Raw genomic sequence first — 19,200 nt, forward strand, 5'->3', positions numbered from 1 at the left:
TCTCGACTCTCCACTCTGGACTCTAGACTCTCGACTCTCGACTCTTGACGAGACTCTCGATTGTCGACTCTCGACCCTCGACTCTCGACCCTCGACTCTCGACCCTCGACTCTCGATCCTCGACTCTCGACCCTCGACTCTCGACACTAGAATCTAGACTCTCGACTCTAGACTCTGGATTTCAAACTCGCGCCTCTTGATTCTCGACTCTCGACTGTCAACTCTCAACTTACGATTCTCGATTCGCCATTTTCGACATTTGCCATTCGAATCTCAAAACTCGAAGACGACTTGCCTTCAGATGCTCGACTCTCGTCTCTAGACTTTTGTCACTCGTCTCTAGGCTCTTGACCCTCGATTCTCGTTTTCGACTTTCGACTCTCGAATCTCGACTCTCGACTTTTGACTCTCGACTTTCGACTCTCGACTTTTGACTTTCGACTCTAGACTCGTGACTCTCGACTCTCGACTCTCGACTCTAAACTCTAGAATCTAGACTCAAGACTCTAGACCTGGACTCTAGAGTATAGACTCTAGACTCTGGACTCTACAATCTAGACTCTAAACTCTAGACTCAAGACTCCCGACGCCCGACTCACGACTTTCGACTCTAGACTCTAGAATTATGACGCCCGATTACTGACTCTCGAATTTCTACTCTAGACTCTCGTCTCCCGACTCTCGAATCTCGAATCTCAAATCTCGAATCTTAAATCTCGATTCTCGACTCTCGACACTCGACTCTCGACTTTCGACTATCGACTTTCGACTCTCTACTCTCTACTCTCAACTCTCGGCTCTCTACTCTCGACATTCTTGACTCTCGACTCTCAATTCACAAATCTTGGCACGCCATTTTGGACTTGTTATTCGAGTTTTGGAACTCGAAGAACAACTTTCGATGCTTAACTCTTGACTAACCAACAATTTTCAACTTCCCTTCTTGATGCTCGACTCTCGACTCTCATCTCTCATCTCTCGACTCTCGACTCTCGACTCTCGACTCCTGACTCTCGACTCTCTACTCTCGACTCTCGACTCTCTACTCTCGACTCTCGACTCTTGACGAGACTCTCGATTCTCGACTCTAGACGAGACTCTTGGCCCTCGACTCTCGACCCTCGACTCTCGACCCTCGACTCTCGAAACTAGACTGACTGTCAACTCTCAACTTACGACTCTCGTCTCGCCATTTTCGACATTTGACATTCGAATCTCAAAACTCAAAAGACAAATTGTCTCCAGATGCTCTACTCTCGTCTCTAGATTCTTGTCACTCGTCTCTCGGCTCTTGACTCTCGATTCTCGACTTTCGACTTTCGACTCTCGAATCTTGACTCTCGACTTTCGACTTTCGACTTTCGACTCTCGACTTTCGACTTTCGACTTTCGACTCTCGACTCACGACTATCGACTCTCTCTAGTCTAAACTCTAGAATCTAGACTCAAGACTCAAGACTCTAGACTCTAGACTCTGGACTCTGGAGTCTAGACTCTAAACTCTAGAATCTAGAATCTAGACTCAAGACTCTAGACTCTAGACGCCCGACTCCAGACTCTAGAATTTTTCCTGACTCACGACTTTCTACTCTCGACTCTCGAATCTCAACTCTCAACTCTCGACTCTCAATTCACGACTTTACCCAAGCAACCAAAAGTTCGGATAACATTCCTCTATCAGGTTTGATCAGCTTAATCTAGTATGCAAATACAACTTCTTTTCAGCTCAATTTTCAAGTAGCTAAATAAACTTTAAACACTGACCATACTGACTGGACACTCGATTTCGTTTTTTGGATAATTTTTCCAACAGTACGCAATGTCGATTCCAGAGTGCGCATCGATCGATTTGAAGAAATGCTATGCCAGTTAGGAAATGTCACCCAACTTAAAAAAAACAGACAATTTCTACTATAAAATCGGGCTAAACAGGTACATTTTTCCTACAGGGCATTTTTTGTCAAATTTTTCAGTTTCGCCACCTGCCGTCGGTATTGCGTACCTGCAAATTTTGACAAAAAAATTAGACAGAAAATGGTTGAATTTTTGTTCTTAGTGTCATGTCAGTGTGATCAGGGATTTAAAGTTGACAAAAAGTTCGCATAAATTGCTAAACAACATCTTACCAGCTTCAAAAAGCACTTTCATATGCAGCACAAAAAATAAAAAATAAAACTCTTTTGCTTCTTTTCGCTTTCGATTTTTCCAATTTTTAAATTCTCTATTAGAAATTTTCCCTTAAACAACAAAACAAAAAAGTTATTAGCTGTTAAAAAGGGAAATGTCTTTTGGAATTGAAAAACAAAAAATTAAATTGACATCACTGCTGGTTGCCTAGCGAGATATTGCATGACTCCTTGTCATCCGATACTTCGCGAGGCACCAGCAGTGATGTCAATCGAGTTTATTGTTTTTCAATTCCAAAAGACATACCCCTGTTGAAAAGCTGATGACTTTTTTCCTAACTTGATACGTAGTTACGATCTTGGACAAAGTTATTCAGCGGAAAATTTCTTTACAGAATTTATAAATTGGTACAAAAATCATGAGCAGGCTCAGTTCCACAGAAGAAACAAAAATGATGTTCATTTTTCCGTACACAATACATCAATTTTCTCATAGAAACCTAAAAGTCCAAATTTACTCATGTAAATGTTACTTGAAAATTCTGAAAAAAATTATGGATAAGTTTTGAACCGAAAATGAAGCTTTTTTTCAGTTTGAGAAATTCAAAAATGACGCCAAATCAACTCAGTCTAATGTGTATAGCATAGAGAAGAACCCTCCACAATACGTTTGAACGTTCGTTTCCTGCCCTAAGGGCGAACGTTGAAGTTCATAAAACAAAATCGAGCATAAACTTCACTAAAGATAAATGGAAGCAACAGCAGCAGTTGTTTTTTTCGGAAACTTATTTGAATGATTTTTTCCTGTTTTGTTCTGGGAGTTTTTTTTTTATATTTTTCCTAAGTTTACTTCAACATAGAGAAAGAGGAAAACCCAAAAGAGACCGGATTGCATCTGCTTTACTTTTTTCTGAAAACCGATGCAAAGAGGGGAGATGGAAAAACTAACAAGTTAAGATCATAAAAACAAGATCAAGGTGATGAAGTACAGAGTGCAGCAACTGCATTACCCAAATTGATGAAAAACTAATCCACCTCTATCTCAAGCAGCAGCAGCAAATGCAATCAATCTTTTCCGCTTGGTGTTTTTTTTTAAATCGCTTTTTTCTTACTTCCTCGGCAAGAAGCAAAAATAAATGAAAATGAACGTTCTGTTTTCAACCTTTCGTGCTGCTGCTGCTACTAGAGTTCAGTTGCCGGAAAAATGTTCTTCTTTCGAAAAGCCGTTTTCCACATTACTCTTTACCTTTTTTTTCCCCGGTGTAAAACAAAAGTAAAATTAAACGGTTTTGCCTCAGCGATGTTTACAAATCGAGGTGGATTCTCAACTAGTGCCTTACATGTATCACTTAGGTTTTAACAGACATGCTAAGCTGTGTTTTCCAATTAGACTCAAGGGAAGATTTTTAAACACATTTTTGTCTCATTCATTGGATTACGAATAGAAATTCAATTTAATTACAATCAACGTTTTACAGTATTTAACGGAGTTCGAGAAGGCGTTGACTCGCGGAGACGTTAAAAATTTTTGCTCCGAGAAAAGTCGTTCTAACTGAGGAAGAAAAAAAATTAAATGAGGGAGAATCAGTACCGAATCCGGTTGAAAATAACCGGAAATGTGTTTAAAATTGTGAAGTGTACAAATCAGCTTCAGAAACCTCGGTTTCAGTAAGTTTCGGTATCAAAACAACATCAGTCTGGCTCCTACTAACTTTAGCTATGTATACGGTTCCGAATCAGTGAAGAATTGGTTCTATCGACGGTAACCTTTTTGGTGAAATTTAATAGTTTTTACGATTACTTTTGCATTGTATGATTTTAATTTGAAGTTATTGAATATGATGCATTTGGTAGGGAACTCCAAGCTTTATTCCTATCCTTGTTCAAGTATTTTTTTGCGGTATTTACCACCTGATTGGACTGACTGTAGTAATCTTTGCAATGCACATAGAAAAGTAACTGATATAAAGATGAAGAGAAAAATGAAGGACGCAAGTCTTTCATTTTCCAGGATGCTTACATGTTTTGGCTATGTTGGTAAAAGGAGAAAATGAATCAATTCTTGACAATATTTATCGATCTACTTGGAGTTTGTTTTTGTAGATTCGAAAAAAAATGTTAACTGTATGTATGTATGTTGTATGTTGGTTATCCACCATGGGTGCACGGATTCACCGCAGTTTCTGCCTAAGTATGGGTTCACATACATTCCTTAGATTATTAGGTTCGACAAATCTCCAATGCAGCGCGCCACCATACCCGGACCCCATGGCTTCGTATGAACTGTTATGTGGTGAATGTATTGCGGGTGTTGATATAGGTATATTTTGGAAGAACGAATCAATCAGGTGGGCTAGTTTACTTACAGGTATTCCGGCATCCGTGTATATACCTGGCCAGCTGGCATCTGATTGAACATTCCAATTATATAGTCAGTTATATAATGAAACACATCTTACCTGTCGGCCCGCTTATGGGATTCGAACCCAAAAGTTTTTCCTGCCGATACCGGGAATCGAACCCAGTACGCCTGGCGTACCAATACCAGACTCGCGCCAGCCTATCCACTAGACCACATCGGCGCTGTGATTCGAAAAAAAATGTTAACTATCTGTAAATTGATTGCCCAAAATTCATGCTCTTTTTGAACATCAATAACGGCGCCGGCCACGTCCTTATAGTCAAGAGATAGGTTTGAAAAGGTAGAATGGGACAAAAGATCAATTTTGTGCTTCGAGGCCGAGGTTACCTCTGCATGTTAGCAAAAATATTGTAAGGGGAGTGGGAGAATGGATAAGATCTGGGATGTGGGGTCTTAAAAGTTTCGCATTGGTTTAAAACTCATCCATGAAATTTTGCTATATTTTAATTAAGGGTATTTTGTTAAGGGGTTCAAGCCCCCACCCCGACTCCCCCATAGAGATTTTTCCCAAATAAAATTTTTATTTCAAAAAATGATTTTTCCATAGTAATGGAATATTACTTGATCTCAAAGAGTTGTTTGCCAACAAATTGGCCAGAATTTGCAAAAAAATTTAAAACCTAGTGTTCATTACTTTATTTCTAATCAATTTAATCATAAAAAACCGATAAGGTCATGACAAAATTAAAGATGATTTATGTCATTAAAAATCATCAGCATCAATATAAAATATTAGGCAAGGAACCAATTAAGTCTTTTCATTCAAAATGGTTTTGAAAAATTAATTAATATGGGTGTAATTAGCGTTTTCTCTGTCACCTTTCGTTTTTTAAATAACTTTCGAAAATAAGTAACATTAAATAAAAGAAAACCCTGATTTTTTTTTTTTGAAAATAAATTTAAAACAATAACATTTCCAAAGACGATAGAAGGTATAAGTTAAAATAATGAATTTTGCGAAAAAAGTTACAACGGCCCACCGACAGGACTTGAACCCGCAGATTCCGCTTCAGTACAACGGCGCGTTAGCCAATTACATCACGGTGAACGTGACGAAATAGGTTTCAACATGCGTGCACATCCAGCTCCATCGGTCGACTGCTAATCTACTATCGATGCACCCGATGTATATCTCGCTTGTGTTCTTTGCCCACTATTTATTGATTTCTCTGTTGTTTCCATCAGTCACCATCCATCTACTCGGGATTTTAGCCGAGCACGCAAATGGTCGATTGCTTCGGGTTTTCCGAAGCCTGTCTCGTCACGTTCACCGTGGTGTAATTGGCAAACGCGCCGTTGTACTTGTGTGGGGCCCAAATAAGTCAGCACAGCACAAATACGCAGCCCTTTGGGGCGGCACTCAATCCCCTCCATTCCGACAGTGAGAGCACAGCCGATAGGTAGCAGCTTGGTGTTGGTGACGTAGTGCGTTCCGGGGATTTATGTATAACACAACTATGTGGGTGAGCATTCACCGAACGGTTGGCATGAGCAGAGTAGTTAGAGTGTCTGCGTCAGTTGGAGCACACCAGCCTAGCGAGCTGGCTGTTAAGCCGGTCGAGAGTCAGCATATTATGATGGGTGGTTTCCGTGGAAATATCATGCTTCACAGTACTGAAGCGGAAATTGCGGGTTCAAGTCCTGTCTGTGAGCCGTCAATTCCTAGGTCAGAACCGCGAGTACTTTGACTTCTGCGAGAAAAGTGATAGAAGTTTTCTATTTGTTTACTTTGTCCGTCTCTGCAAACTGGCCTGGTACCAACAAAGATGTCCAAGAGTTTAGTGAAAGTATCGTCCAGCACCACCAATAAAACGCAGAATTTGCAGAAGCGCTGCTGAACATTCTGCCGAACACGTGCGCTAATGGTGGATCCAGCACAACTATCGAACAGCATCAACGACTATTTATGCAATATTCTGACAGGTATCCTCAATGAAATGGTCGGAAACGGAGTCTATCCCGACTCATTGAAACTAGCCCCAGTAACTCCTATTTTCTAGCCTGGAGTCATCTCAAACATTTCGAACTACCGAACGCACCGCTCTCAGTCTTGAACAAAACTCTGACAAAAAAAACTTCCTATCACGACAATAAGCGAGTTCCTATCGAGTCTACGCCAATATGGATTCCGAAAGAAATGTAGTCCTCTATCAGCCACTACTGAACTCCTGAAAGACGTATATGGCGATCTGGACTGTCGTAACTACGCTGGTGCCCTGTTTTTGGACCTTAGGAAAGCATTCGACACAATAGACTATGCCTCGCTGTTGCAAAAATTGAAATGGAGTGGTATACGAGGCCAGCCCAATCGGTTAGTTGAAAGCTACCTAAAAGCTCGACAGCAATTAGTGCCTCTGAAAGCATGCTCAAGTGGCAAAAGGTTCATCACAACATGAGTGCCACAAGGAGGTATCCTAGGCCCGCTGATTTTTCTAGTTTTTTTTATCAACGATCTTCCACAAATGAATACACATGGTAAAGTTCGGCTCTTTACCGATGACACCTTGATTTCATATAGTGACTCCAACCCTTACATATCAGAATTAAAAAGATACACTGAGTTAAAACGTTCACAACATCTATCTGTGAGATGGATTGCATATGCAGTATGGTGAAAAGGTAATCAGAGGAACTGACGTTGTCGTCATGCTTCCGAAAATCAATCATTTTCACTGAACCATGCTTGACTACATTCAGAGCCAAAAAATCAAAGCAGTCAAATTTTCCTTCTTCAACCAAATCATACAAACAATCATGCATGACAACGACGCTTCTGTATTTGAAACACTTTTGCGATACATGATGAGGTAAAAAAGGACGCAGACTATCAGCAACGAACGTCTCGATGCTGATTTCCTTCCCCTAACGACTTTCAACCTTTAGGATCATAACTGATATGTATCAGTTCTGAGCGATCTATGTAGGCTATCAGATGATTTTTTATTTTTCGTTTTGCCTAGAAGGACAAAATCATGACTAGGTAACCGCAATGAACTGTCCAGCATGTGCTACAGCTTTTTTGAACATGTGGTCCTGGTATTTATTCAGATTTTTTCTTTTGAAACATTAATAACGTGCATTATCAACAATGATGCGAGGATAGACGTTCGGGAATGATTGAGGGAGCGACGTTCAAAATGTATCATCAAGTATGTCGATCACCGTCGATTAGCCACGTGACGAATAGCAACGGTAGCCTCCGGTGGCATGGTATATCTTCTTGTATCAAGTAAGTGTTGATTTTCGACATACATATATTCAATGGGTACTTTTACCACGTGCGTATCACAGCACTCGGAGGTAGCATCATTCTAGCTAGAAACCATTCCTGATTGCTTTTCTTGAGCGATTTTCCGACCACTGGTTGTCGTAGTATTCCTAAACAGCTGCAGGTCATCAGCATAAAGCAGAATGTCGGATTGAAGAGTTTTACTAAAGTCATTCACAAAAGCTTCTAACAGAAGGGTCCAAGATGACTACCCTGCGGTACTCCATATGGGGTGTCGAAAGTTCGCGATCGTGAATTCCGACTCGCGATTCGTGAGGGTCATGCCTACCTACCAGATGCATAAGCGCGTGATCGGGTGGTGGCCGATCAACTCACGGATGTGCCGGTTGAGAATCAAGACCCAGTTCTTCAACATCAGCATCATTAACGTGCAGAAACCTCACCTCGGAAGTACCGGTGACGACAAAGACGAATTCTACGCGCAGCTGGAACGTGGATACGACCGCTGCACAAAACATGAAATCAAGAGGAATGAAATCATATAGGAGATTTCAACGCTCAAGTGGGCCGGGAGAAGGAATTCAGCACGTACCAGTTGACCAACGAAAACTGCCTGAGACTCATAGATTTTGGCGCCTCCAAACTGATGGCCGTACGTAGTAGGGGAAAAGTTCATATAACGCCCCATGTGGCTAATACGCGCCACTCTTGTTTTGAAGAATCTGAAACATTTTAAGCCTGCAAAATATTACCAATTTGTTTTAAATGCTGTGATTGGTCATGGCAAGTATGAATTTTTCCTTAAAATGCCCCTGTGTCGTGATAATTTCACAATTTAGGTTTTTCTTCATTTTGATCTAAATTTTAAAACACTTTTAATAAGGTGTCACCAAGCAGAGAAAAACGAATAAGACAATATTTTCTGACACATCGATAGAGGAGAATCTAAATTATGATTTTATGCTAAAAATCATACTGAACTCGCTTAGGTATGCTTTTCATGGGTATGTTCTATCACGGCCCATGCGCTGTGTATAACGCGCCAATCGTAGTAGTCTGAAAATAGCATTAATTTTTCAAAAAGGCCAATTTTCATTGAAAATGAACAAAAAGTCTAAAACCATATTTTGAGCGTTAATTCAGCTCAAAAAATCTATTTTTCATATTTTGTTAAATTTCTATTAGTCCATTTTGATTTTCCTTTCAGTCAAAGTGTCTGTAAGTATTGGTGTGTTTTCGGTCTTCGGCTGCTCTCGGGTGTGTTCGGCTGCTAGGCGCGTATTGAATACACAGCGGCGCGTATTCGCAACACAGTTTTGTTCTGTGGCTTTGAATATGGTTTTTAAAAATCATGTTTTTGAAGAAACTTTAGCAATTTGAGTAATGAAAAATCATAGGAATTTGTAGAAAACACTTTTCTTCAACGATTACACCCATTTTTAACACAATTTGTACGTGGAATACATAGAAAATCAGCGATTCGCTTAGGTGGCGCATAATAGGACATGTTCCCCTACCTTTAACCAGCACCGCCTCCCACACAAATACACGTGGAGATTACCGTACCAAACTCAATCACAGATCGACCACGTTTTGATAGACGGCCGGCACTTCTTGGACATCATCGTCGTCAGACCTTGTCGACGAATGAAGCAACCTGAGGTCGCGGCAGTGTACGCGCAATCACTCGAAGCAGTGCTGCCGGCAGAGGGCAAGCTAGACGCAGCACATCTCGGGGACTGTTGGGATACTATCAAGACAGCCATTAACAGCAAGCCGAAATAAGCCGGGATAAGGACGGAGGTATCCTGACGGACACTCGTGAGGTGACCACAAGGTGGAAGCAGCACTTCGATGGACTTGTTGCATAAATGGTTCTATCTATCAGCATGGTACTAGTCTAGTCAACCCTCGTCTTTTCATAGCTGTTTCGATTGAAGTATGAGATGCGGTGACGAATGTCTTAAAAAGAAGCAAGTATTATTTCTTTTGTCTCCTAAGTCTTTTCTAGTTTGCTAGCTGCGACTAGCTGCAGATAGTCGAAGACTTCATCTATCTCGGCTCACTGGTGACCGCAGACAATGACACCAGCCGTGAGATCCGGCGACGAATGATCAGCGGAAATCGTGCCTACTATGGACTCCACAATCAAAAAGACCGGTTGTCCTCTACGGGCAAGAGACGTGGATATTGCTCGAGGAGGACCTGCACACACTCGGAGCATTCGAGCGACGAGTGTTAAGAATTTTGAAGGAGTGTGGAGGCGCAGGATGAACCCCGGACTCGCGCGACTCTACTGCGAACCCAGTATCTAGAAGGTGGTAAAGGCTGGGCAGAACATGTTGCGAGAATTGTTAGACCAATGTGGGATGCAAGGAATATTGTTCATCAGGTTATGTCATGAGACGGAAAACCGTGTAAATAAATGAAAATTGTTATTTTCATTGGGTATCTTAAGCAAATGGTTTAAAATAAATTTAAGAAAAATTGAATCAATCAAGTCGCACCGTACTGCTGCTAGGGCAATAATTTTATCCCGAACAAAAAAAATCAACCAATTCGCAGTAAGTTTTATGTATGCTAATTATGGTCACGAGTTTGTCATCAACTTTCGAACTCTGTGCTCTCTGCAGATGATGATGGGTTTTATCATCATCACCCCAAGACGTTGTTGCTCCTTTTTTTTCTTGAAAGGATTTCATGTCGATTCGCGCTGTTTAAAAAGTTCGAGATAACAGCACCGGTTTTTTTTTTGGCTGCTTCAACATTCAACGGCGAGACCTCCCACGTTGATATGAGATTCAACTTGTTGTTGTTGTTTTTATTAAACTTGTTCGAGAGAGCAAAACCAATATTCGGTTTAATGCATTGATTAGTTTCAATTTCGGGTTCCCGTTATCGGGCTCGTTTTGACAGAAGTGGTGGTTCGAATTTTTGGGCTAAATTTAAATTTAGGTATCGGAATTCGCCGTTTTATTTTCGAGAAAGCCTCTGGAGATCTATCCTTCAAAAAGTGTCGCTTTGGTTTTTTTTCACCTCGAAGTAAACATTTTTAAATATTTCCGAGTCTGCCATCTGTTTGCCCGCTACTTGTTACCTCACACTTGTTGCCATCGTTTGTTTTTAGCGAATTGAAATTTTGTTTGGTTTCTTCAAAACAAACATCGAACAGACACACTGTTACTTACATGATTCGGGGTCCCCCCCCCTTTTCTGAGAGGACATTTTGCGTGCTTTTCACTTTCGCAAGACGAATGGGCAAAAATCCATTAGCATGAACTGGCGATCGAGAGAGTGCAGGAGTTGTTGCACATCAAGCTCTGCCGCAGTGCCGTTGATAAGAGGTTAAAATCGCTGAACCAACAGTAAACAAACCGCAACATCGAGGGGCCCCTCGACGGCTCGATTCGAACGGGGGAAGACTTAACAACAACAACAGAAGCACCTTGGGTTCAAGCAGCCTGTCATTCGGTAATGTACCGACATGTGTTTGACTTGGCCCTGTCTCAACATCAGATCTGACGTTTAACCAGTTTGGTTAAACCCTTTTTTGGATGCGAATAATGGAGATGTTTTGACGGAAGGAAAAAAAAAAATTTCAGTTTCATTTCCGATAACAGATTTCAAAATTCAGATTCAGATTTCAGATTCAGATTTCAGATTCAGATTTCAGATTTCAGATTTCAGATTTCAGATTCAGATTTCAGGTTCAGATTTCAGATTCAGATTTCAGATTCAGATTTCAGTTTCAAGTTTCAGATTCCGATTTCAGATTGTTTTAATTGTCAAAATTGTCAAAATTGTCAAAATTGTCACAATTGTCAAAATTGTCAAAATTGTCAAAATTGTCAAAATTGTCCAAATCGTCAAAATTGTCAAAATTGTCAAAATAGTAAAAATAGTCAAAATAGTCAAAATTGTCAAAATTTTCGAAATTGTCAAAATTGTCAAAATTGTCAAAATTGTCAAAATTTTCAAAATTGTCAAAATTGTCAAAATTGTCAAAATTTTGAAAATGGTCAAAATTGTCAAAATTGTCAAATTGTCAAAATTGTCAAAATTGTCAAAATTGTCAAAATTGTCAAAATTGTCAAAATTGTCAAAATTGTCAAAATTGTCAAAATTGTCAAAATTGTCAAAATTGTCAAAATTGTCAAAATTGTCAAAATTGTCAAAATTGTCAAAATTGTCAAAATTGTCAAAATTGTCAAAATTGTCAAAATTGTCAAAATTGTCAAAATTGTCAAAATTGTCAAAATTGTCAAAATTGTGAAAATTGTGAAAATTGTCAAAATTGTCAAAATTGTCAAAATTGTCAAAATTGTCAAAATTGTCAAAATTGTCAAAATTGTCAAAATTGTCAAAATTGTCAAAATTGTCAAAATTGTCAAAATTGTCAAAATTGTCAAAATTGTCAAAATTTTCAAAATTGTCAAAATTGTCAAAATTGTCAAAATTGTCAAAACTGTCAAAATTGTCAAAATTGTCAAAATTGTCAAAATTGTCAAAATTGTCAAAATTGTCAAAATTGTCAAAATTGTCAAAATTGTCAAAATTGTCAAAATTGTCAAAATTGTCAAAATTGTCAAAATTGTCAAAATTGTCAAAATTGTCAAAATTGTCAAAATTGTCAAAATTGTCAAAATTGTCAAAATTGTCAAAATTGTCAAAATTGTCAAAATTGTCAAAATTGTCAAACTTGTCAAAATTGTCAAAATTGTCAAAATTGTCAAAATTGTCAAAATTGTCAAAATTGTCAAAATTGTCGAAATTGTCGAAATTGTCAAAATTTTCAAAATTGTCAAAACTGTCAAAAACGTCAAAATTGAAAAAAGTTGACAAAATTGACAAAATTGACAAAATTGACAAAATTGACAAAATTGACAAAATTGACAAAATTGACAAAATTGACAAAATTGACAAAATTGACAAAATTGACAAAACTGACAAAATTGACAAAATTGACAAAATTGACAAATTTGACAAATTTGACAAAATTGTCAAACTTGTCAAAATTGTCAAAATTGTCAAAATTGTCAAAATTGTCAAAATTGTCAAAATTGTCAAAATTGTCAAAATTGTCAAAATTGTCAAAATTGTCAAAATTGTCGAAATTGTCAAAATTTTCAAAATTGTCAAAACTGTCAAAAACGTCAAAATTGAAAAAAGTTGACAAAATTGACAAAATTGACAAAATTGACAAAATTGACAAAATTGACAAAATTGACAAAATTGACAAAATTGACAAAATTGACAAAATTGACAAAATTGACAAAATTGACAAAATTGACAAAATTGACAAAACTGACAAAATTGACAAAATTGACAAAATTGACAAATTTGACAAATTTGACAAAATTGACAAAATTGACAAAATTGACAAAATTGTCAAAATTGTCAAAATTGTCAAAATTGTCAAAATTGTCAAAATTTTCAAAATTGTCAAAATTGTCAAAACTGTCAAAATTGTCAAAATTGTCAAAATTGTCAAAATTGTGAAAATTGTGAAAATTGTCAAAATTGTCAAAATTGTCAAAATTGTCAAAATTGTCAAAATTGTCAAAATTGTCAAAATTGTCAAAATTTTCAAAATTGTCAAAATTGTCAAAATTGTCAAAATTGTCAAAATTGTCAAAACTGTCAAAATTGTCAAAATTGTCAAAATTGTCAAAATTGTCAAAATTGTCAAAATTGTCAAAATTGTCAAAATTGTCAAAATTGTCAAAATTGTCAAAATTGTCAAAATTGTCAAAATTGTCAAAATTGTCAAAATTGTCAAAATTGTCAAAATTGTCAAAATTGTCAAAATTGTCAAAATTGTCAAAATTGTCAAAATTGTCAAAATTGTCAAAATTGTCAAACTTGTCAAAATTGTCAAAATTGTCAAAATTGTCAAAATTGTCAAAATTGTCAAAATTGTCAAAATTGTCAAAATTGTCAAAATTGTCAAAATTGTCAAAATTGTCAAAATTGTCAAAATTGTCAAAATTGTCAAAATTGTCAAAATTGTCAAAATTGTCAAAATTGTCAAAATTGTCAAAATTGTCAAAATTGTCAAAATTGTCAAAATTGTCAAAATTGTCAAAATTGTCAAAATTGTCAAAATTGTCGAAATTGTCAAAATTTTCAAAATTGTCAAAACTGTCAAAAACGTCAAAATTGAAAAAAGTTGACAAAATTGACAAAATTGACAAAATTGACAAAATTGACAAAATTGACAAAATTGACAAAATTGACAAAATTGACAAAATTGACAAAATTGACAAAATTGACAAAATTGACAAAATTGACAAAACTGACAAAATTGACAAAATTGACAAAATTGACAAATTTGACAAATTTGACAAAATTGACAAAATTGACAAAATTGACAAAATTGTCAAAATTGTCAAAATTGTCAAAATTGTCAAAATTGTCAAAATTGTCAAAATTGTCAAAATTGTCAAAATTGTCAAAATTGTCAAAATTTTCAAAATTGTCAAAATTGTCAAAATTGTCAAAATTGTCAAAATTGACAAAATTGACAAAATTGACAAAATTCACAAAATTGACAAAATTGACAAAATCGACAAAATTGACAAAATTGACAAAATTGACAAAATTGACAAAATTGACAAAATTGACAAAATTGAAAAAATTGTCAAAATTGTCAAAATTGACAAAATTGACAAAATTGACAAAATTGACAAAATTGTCAAAATTGACAAATTGACAAATTGACAAAATTGACTTAATTGACAAAATTGACAAAATTGACAAAATTGACAAAATTGACAAAATTGACAAAATTGGCAAAATTGACAAAATTGACAAAATTGACAAAATTGACAAAATTGACAAAATTGACAAAATTGACAAAATTGACAAAATTGACAAAATTGACAAAATTGACAGAATTCACAAAATTGACAAAATTGACAAAATTGACAAAATTGACAAAATTGACAAAATTGACAAAATTGGCAAATTTGACAAAATTGGCAAAATTTTAAATATTGTTAAAATTGACAAAATTGACAAAATTGACAAAATTGACAAAATTTACAAAATTGACAAAATTGACAAAATTGACAAAATTGACAAAATTGACAAAATTGACAAAATTGACAAAATTGACAAAATTGACAAAATTGACAAAATTGACAAAATTGACAAAATTGACAAAATTGACAAAATTGACAAAATTGACAAAATTGAAAAAATTGACAAAATTGACAAAATTGACAAAATTGACAAAATTGACAAAATTGACAAAATTGACAAAATTGACAAAATTGACAAAATTGACAAAATTGACAAAATTGACAAAATTGACAAAATTGACAAAATTGACAAAATTGACAAAATTGACAAAATTGACAAAATTGACAAAATTGACAAAATTGACAAAATTGACAAAATTGACAAAATTGACAAAATTGACAAAATTGACAAAATTGACAAAATTGACAAAATTGACAAAATTGACAAAATTGACAAAATTGACAAAATTGACAAAATTGACAAAATTGACAAAATTGACAAAATTGACAAAATTGACAAAATTGACAAAATTGACAAAATTGACAAAATTGACAAAACTGACAAAATTGACAAAATTGACAAAATTGACAAAATTGAAAAAATTGACAAAATTGACAAAATTGACAAAATTGACAAATTTTACAAAATTGACAAAATTGACCAAATTGACCAAATTGACAAAACTGACAAAATTGACAAAATTGACAAAATTGATAAAATTGACAAAATTGACAAAATTGACAAAATTGACAAAATTGACAAAATTGACGAAGTTGACAAAATTGAAAAAATTGACAAAATTGACAAAATTGACAAAATTGACAAATTTTACAAAATTGACAAAATTGACCAAATTGACCAAATTGACAAAATTGACAAAATTGACAAAATTGACAAAATTGACAAAATTGACAAAATTGACAAAATTGACATAATTGATAAAATTGACAAAATTGACAAAATTGACAAAATTGACAAAATTGACAAAATTGACAAAATTGACAAAATTGACAAAATTGACAAAATTGACAAAATTGACAAAATTGACAAAATTGACAAAATTGACAAAATTGACAAAATTGACAAAATTGACAAAATTGACAAAATTGACAAAATTGACAAAATTGACAAAATTGACAAAATTGACAAAATTGACAAAATTGACAAAATTGACAAAATTGACAAAATTGACAAAATTGACAAAATTGACAAAATTGACAAAATTGACAAAATTGACAAAATTGACAAAATTGACAAAATTGACAAAATTGACAAAATTGACAAAATTGACAAAATTGACAAAATTGACAAAATTGACAAAATTGACAAAATTGACAAAATTGACAAAATTGACAAAATTGACAAAATTGACAAAATTGACAAAATTGACAAAATTGACAAAATTGACAAAATTGACAAAATTGACAAAATTGACAAAATTGACAAAATTGACAAAATTGACAAAATTGACAAAATTGACAAAATTGACAAAATTGACAAAATTGACAAAATTGACAAAATTGACAAAATTGACAAAATTGACAAAATTGACAAAATTGACAAAATTGACAAAATTGACAAAATTGACAAAATTGGCAAAATTGACAAAATTGACAAAATTGACAAAATTGACAAAATTGACAAAATTGACAAAATTGACAAAATTGACAAAATTGACAAAATTGACAAAATTGACAAAATTGACAAAATTGACAAAATTGACAAAATTGACAAAATTGACAAAATTGACAAAATTGACAAAATTGACAAAATTGACAAAATTGACAAAATTGACAAAACTGACAAAATTGACAAAATTGACAAAATTGACAAAATTGACAAAATTGACAAAATTGACAAAATTGACAAAATTGACAAAATTGACAAAATTGACAAAATTGACAAAATTGACAAAATTGACAAAATTGACAAAATTGACAAAATTTGACAAAATTGACAAAATTGACAAAATTTGACAAAATTGACAAAATTGACAAAATTGAAAAATTGACAAAATTGAAAAATTGACAAAATTGACAAAATTGACAAAATTGACAAAATTTACAAAATTGACAAAATTGACGAAGTTGACAAAATTGACAAAATTGACAAAATTGACAAAATTGACAAAATTGACAAAATTAACAAAATTGACAAAATTGACAAAATTGACAAAATTGACAAAATTGACAAAATTGACAAAATTGACAAAATTGACAAAATTGACAAAATCGACAAAATTGACAAAATTGACAAAATTGACAAAATTGACAAAATTGACAAAATTGACAAAATTGACAAAATTGACAAAATTGACAAAATTGACAAATTTGACAAAATTGACAAAATTGACGAATTTGACAAAATTGACAAAATTGACAAAATTGACAAAATTGACAAAATTGACAAAAATGACAAAATTGCAATTATTAATGTTTGATTTTCTTGGGTCAAAACCCGGTAGCGGTTGTACCAGCAGCCTAATCCACACTTTTTTCAATGAATTTCCATCGATTCGACGCGCAAAGAGCAGCTGCCAGACGCCTGCCTAATCACACCTCCAGTCGGGCGGCGCGGCAGAAACACGCTTCCGTAAATAATCACAAATGAAAATTTCCATTCAACCAAAAACGAAAAAGAGGAGAAACGTTCCTCTTATCAGGGCGCGTAGTTTTCGACTGTGGCTGGCTTGTCAACGTCCAAACAAACAAATTCCGGAATCGGCTAGCATACTTTGAACTTCTTTTTCGGGTTTCGGGAGATAGTACAACCGGGAGATAAGATTTCGGGGTGACGTCGTCGTCGCCGTCCGAAAAAAAAACTGGTGTATTTGTGTCTTCCGCTTGACCAGAAACATCACTGTTTGCGTGCGAATTTTGTGGGCAACCAATCTTTTGACTAGACTTAGTCAGTTCGGTGCCATCTTCTTAGTCAAACGCGAAAAATCTTATTGAAACGAAACGAAGGACTTTTCGGACGATTTTTGAATTCCTTTTTTCATATACAAATGTCTCCCTTGCAGCCCAAGTCCCGTTACACGGACACCTCGTACACCTCGTACCTGATATTCCAGCAGCTGAAAGAGGGTGGGTTGCAGTGTGCCTTTCCGGCCATTTTTGAGCTGCTGAATCCGGGCCAGAAGTTGAGGCGTAGTCTGGATGAGCTGCCGGCCGGCGTTGAACCGCTCAGTGAAGCGTCGTCTACGAAAAGTGCCGGTAAGATCGCCGGACAGTACAAGGCCAAAGATACCCGGAAATCGCCAGCCAGTGGGATCCCCAGGAAGCAGAGTAAGATCGCGGAGAAGCGCAAGAATCGGCGCAGTTTGGAGTTGAAGGTTGTGGAGGAAGTGCCGCGGGAGGAAGAACCGGAAGATCATGTCGACGGTGGGGGGAATGTCAAGATCAAGGAAGTGATCACCAAAGAAAAGCATCGGGAAAAGGAAGAGTTGCCGGATGAGCGAAGGCTTCAGATCTGTGATATCTCCGGGGGTGGTCCCTTAGGGAGGGACCCGAGGCATATGAGTGTTATCAGTAGTGGGGATGAACAGGTTCAAGTGTTGAAAGATATCCAGGTGCCGGTAGATTTCCACCATCGGCCGAATTCGGAGGTGGAGCCTGGAAGTGTTGTGGAAGTGATTCCAGCAGAAGCCAATAACAACGACATCCGGTGCAAATCCCTACAGGCTAAGGCCGCCGGGGTAGAAACGGAATCAGATGGCGAATCGGCCCGAACCATTACTCCGGGTCTGGGGGATCGCAAAGAAGAGCTGCTGGCCAGTGTCAGCAGCACCAACAAAGCTCCAAGTGTTCAAATTCGGCGTAAGCAATACCTCTACGAGCCCTGTTATCTAACAGGGTCCGAGTACAGTGATACGGATTTCACCGATACGGCGAGCAGTGCGGGGGAGTTGGATGATTCTGCATCGGCTAGTGGCGAGTATGCCCAGGTGGAACTGAGACAGGTAAGCAAGTGTGCGCGTGATAAGACCAAATTGACGCAATTTGCTCAGTTGAAGTCCAGCTCTATAGATAAACATCACTCCAAAGTGATTGTTTTAGCGTTTTTTTTTCGTTTTAAACAACCGCTGCTGGCTGCCGCACAAAGTGCGTGTGTCTGGTATGCCAGAACAGATCAAAACAACTTTTTGGAGCACACGCACCCACCAAAAACAAACCGACCCAAAACAGACTTCCGTAGTCGTTGAGGTCACGTATTATTGGTTTATGTATTAGTCACGTTAAATTAGCAAAATTGTTGATGTGAACCATTTCTGACTCTAGATCGTGTTTGTTCAATTAAAGTTGAAATGAGTTGCTAATTGTAAGTCATCACTTATCATTGCATGACTTCAAAAATTTCCAAATTTTTGTCAAAACTGCCCAATTAGTCGAAACTGTCAA

The 19,200-nt window shown here is 36.2% G+C and overlaps 1 protein-coding gene and 1 long non-coding RNA gene across 2 annotated transcripts in view; both read left to right on the top strand.

Annotated features, from left to right (window-relative positions):
* LOC129744225 (uncharacterized) overlaps nucleotides 1-17,853 on the top strand; it is a 73,999-nt gene extending 56,146 nt beyond the window's left edge. The window contains exon 3 of the long non-coding RNA XR_008736858.1: nucleotides 17,823-17,853. This is a non-coding gene — a long non-coding RNA (uncharacterized LOC129744225). The remainder of the gene's footprint in view (nucleotides 1-17,822) is intronic.
* Nucleotides 1-19,200, top strand: part of LOC129744210 (tensin-1) — a 357,316-nt gene that overhangs the window by 77,545 nt on the left and 260,571 nt on the right. The gene's annotated exons all lie outside the window — the stretch shown is intronic.

The sequence above is a fragment of the Uranotaenia lowii genome, chromosome 1 (assembly GCF_029784155.1).
Source record: "Uranotaenia lowii strain MFRU-FL chromosome 1, ASM2978415v1, whole genome shotgun sequence".
Lineage (NCBI taxonomy): Eukaryota > Metazoa > Arthropoda > Insecta > Diptera > Culicidae > Uranotaenia > Uranotaenia lowii.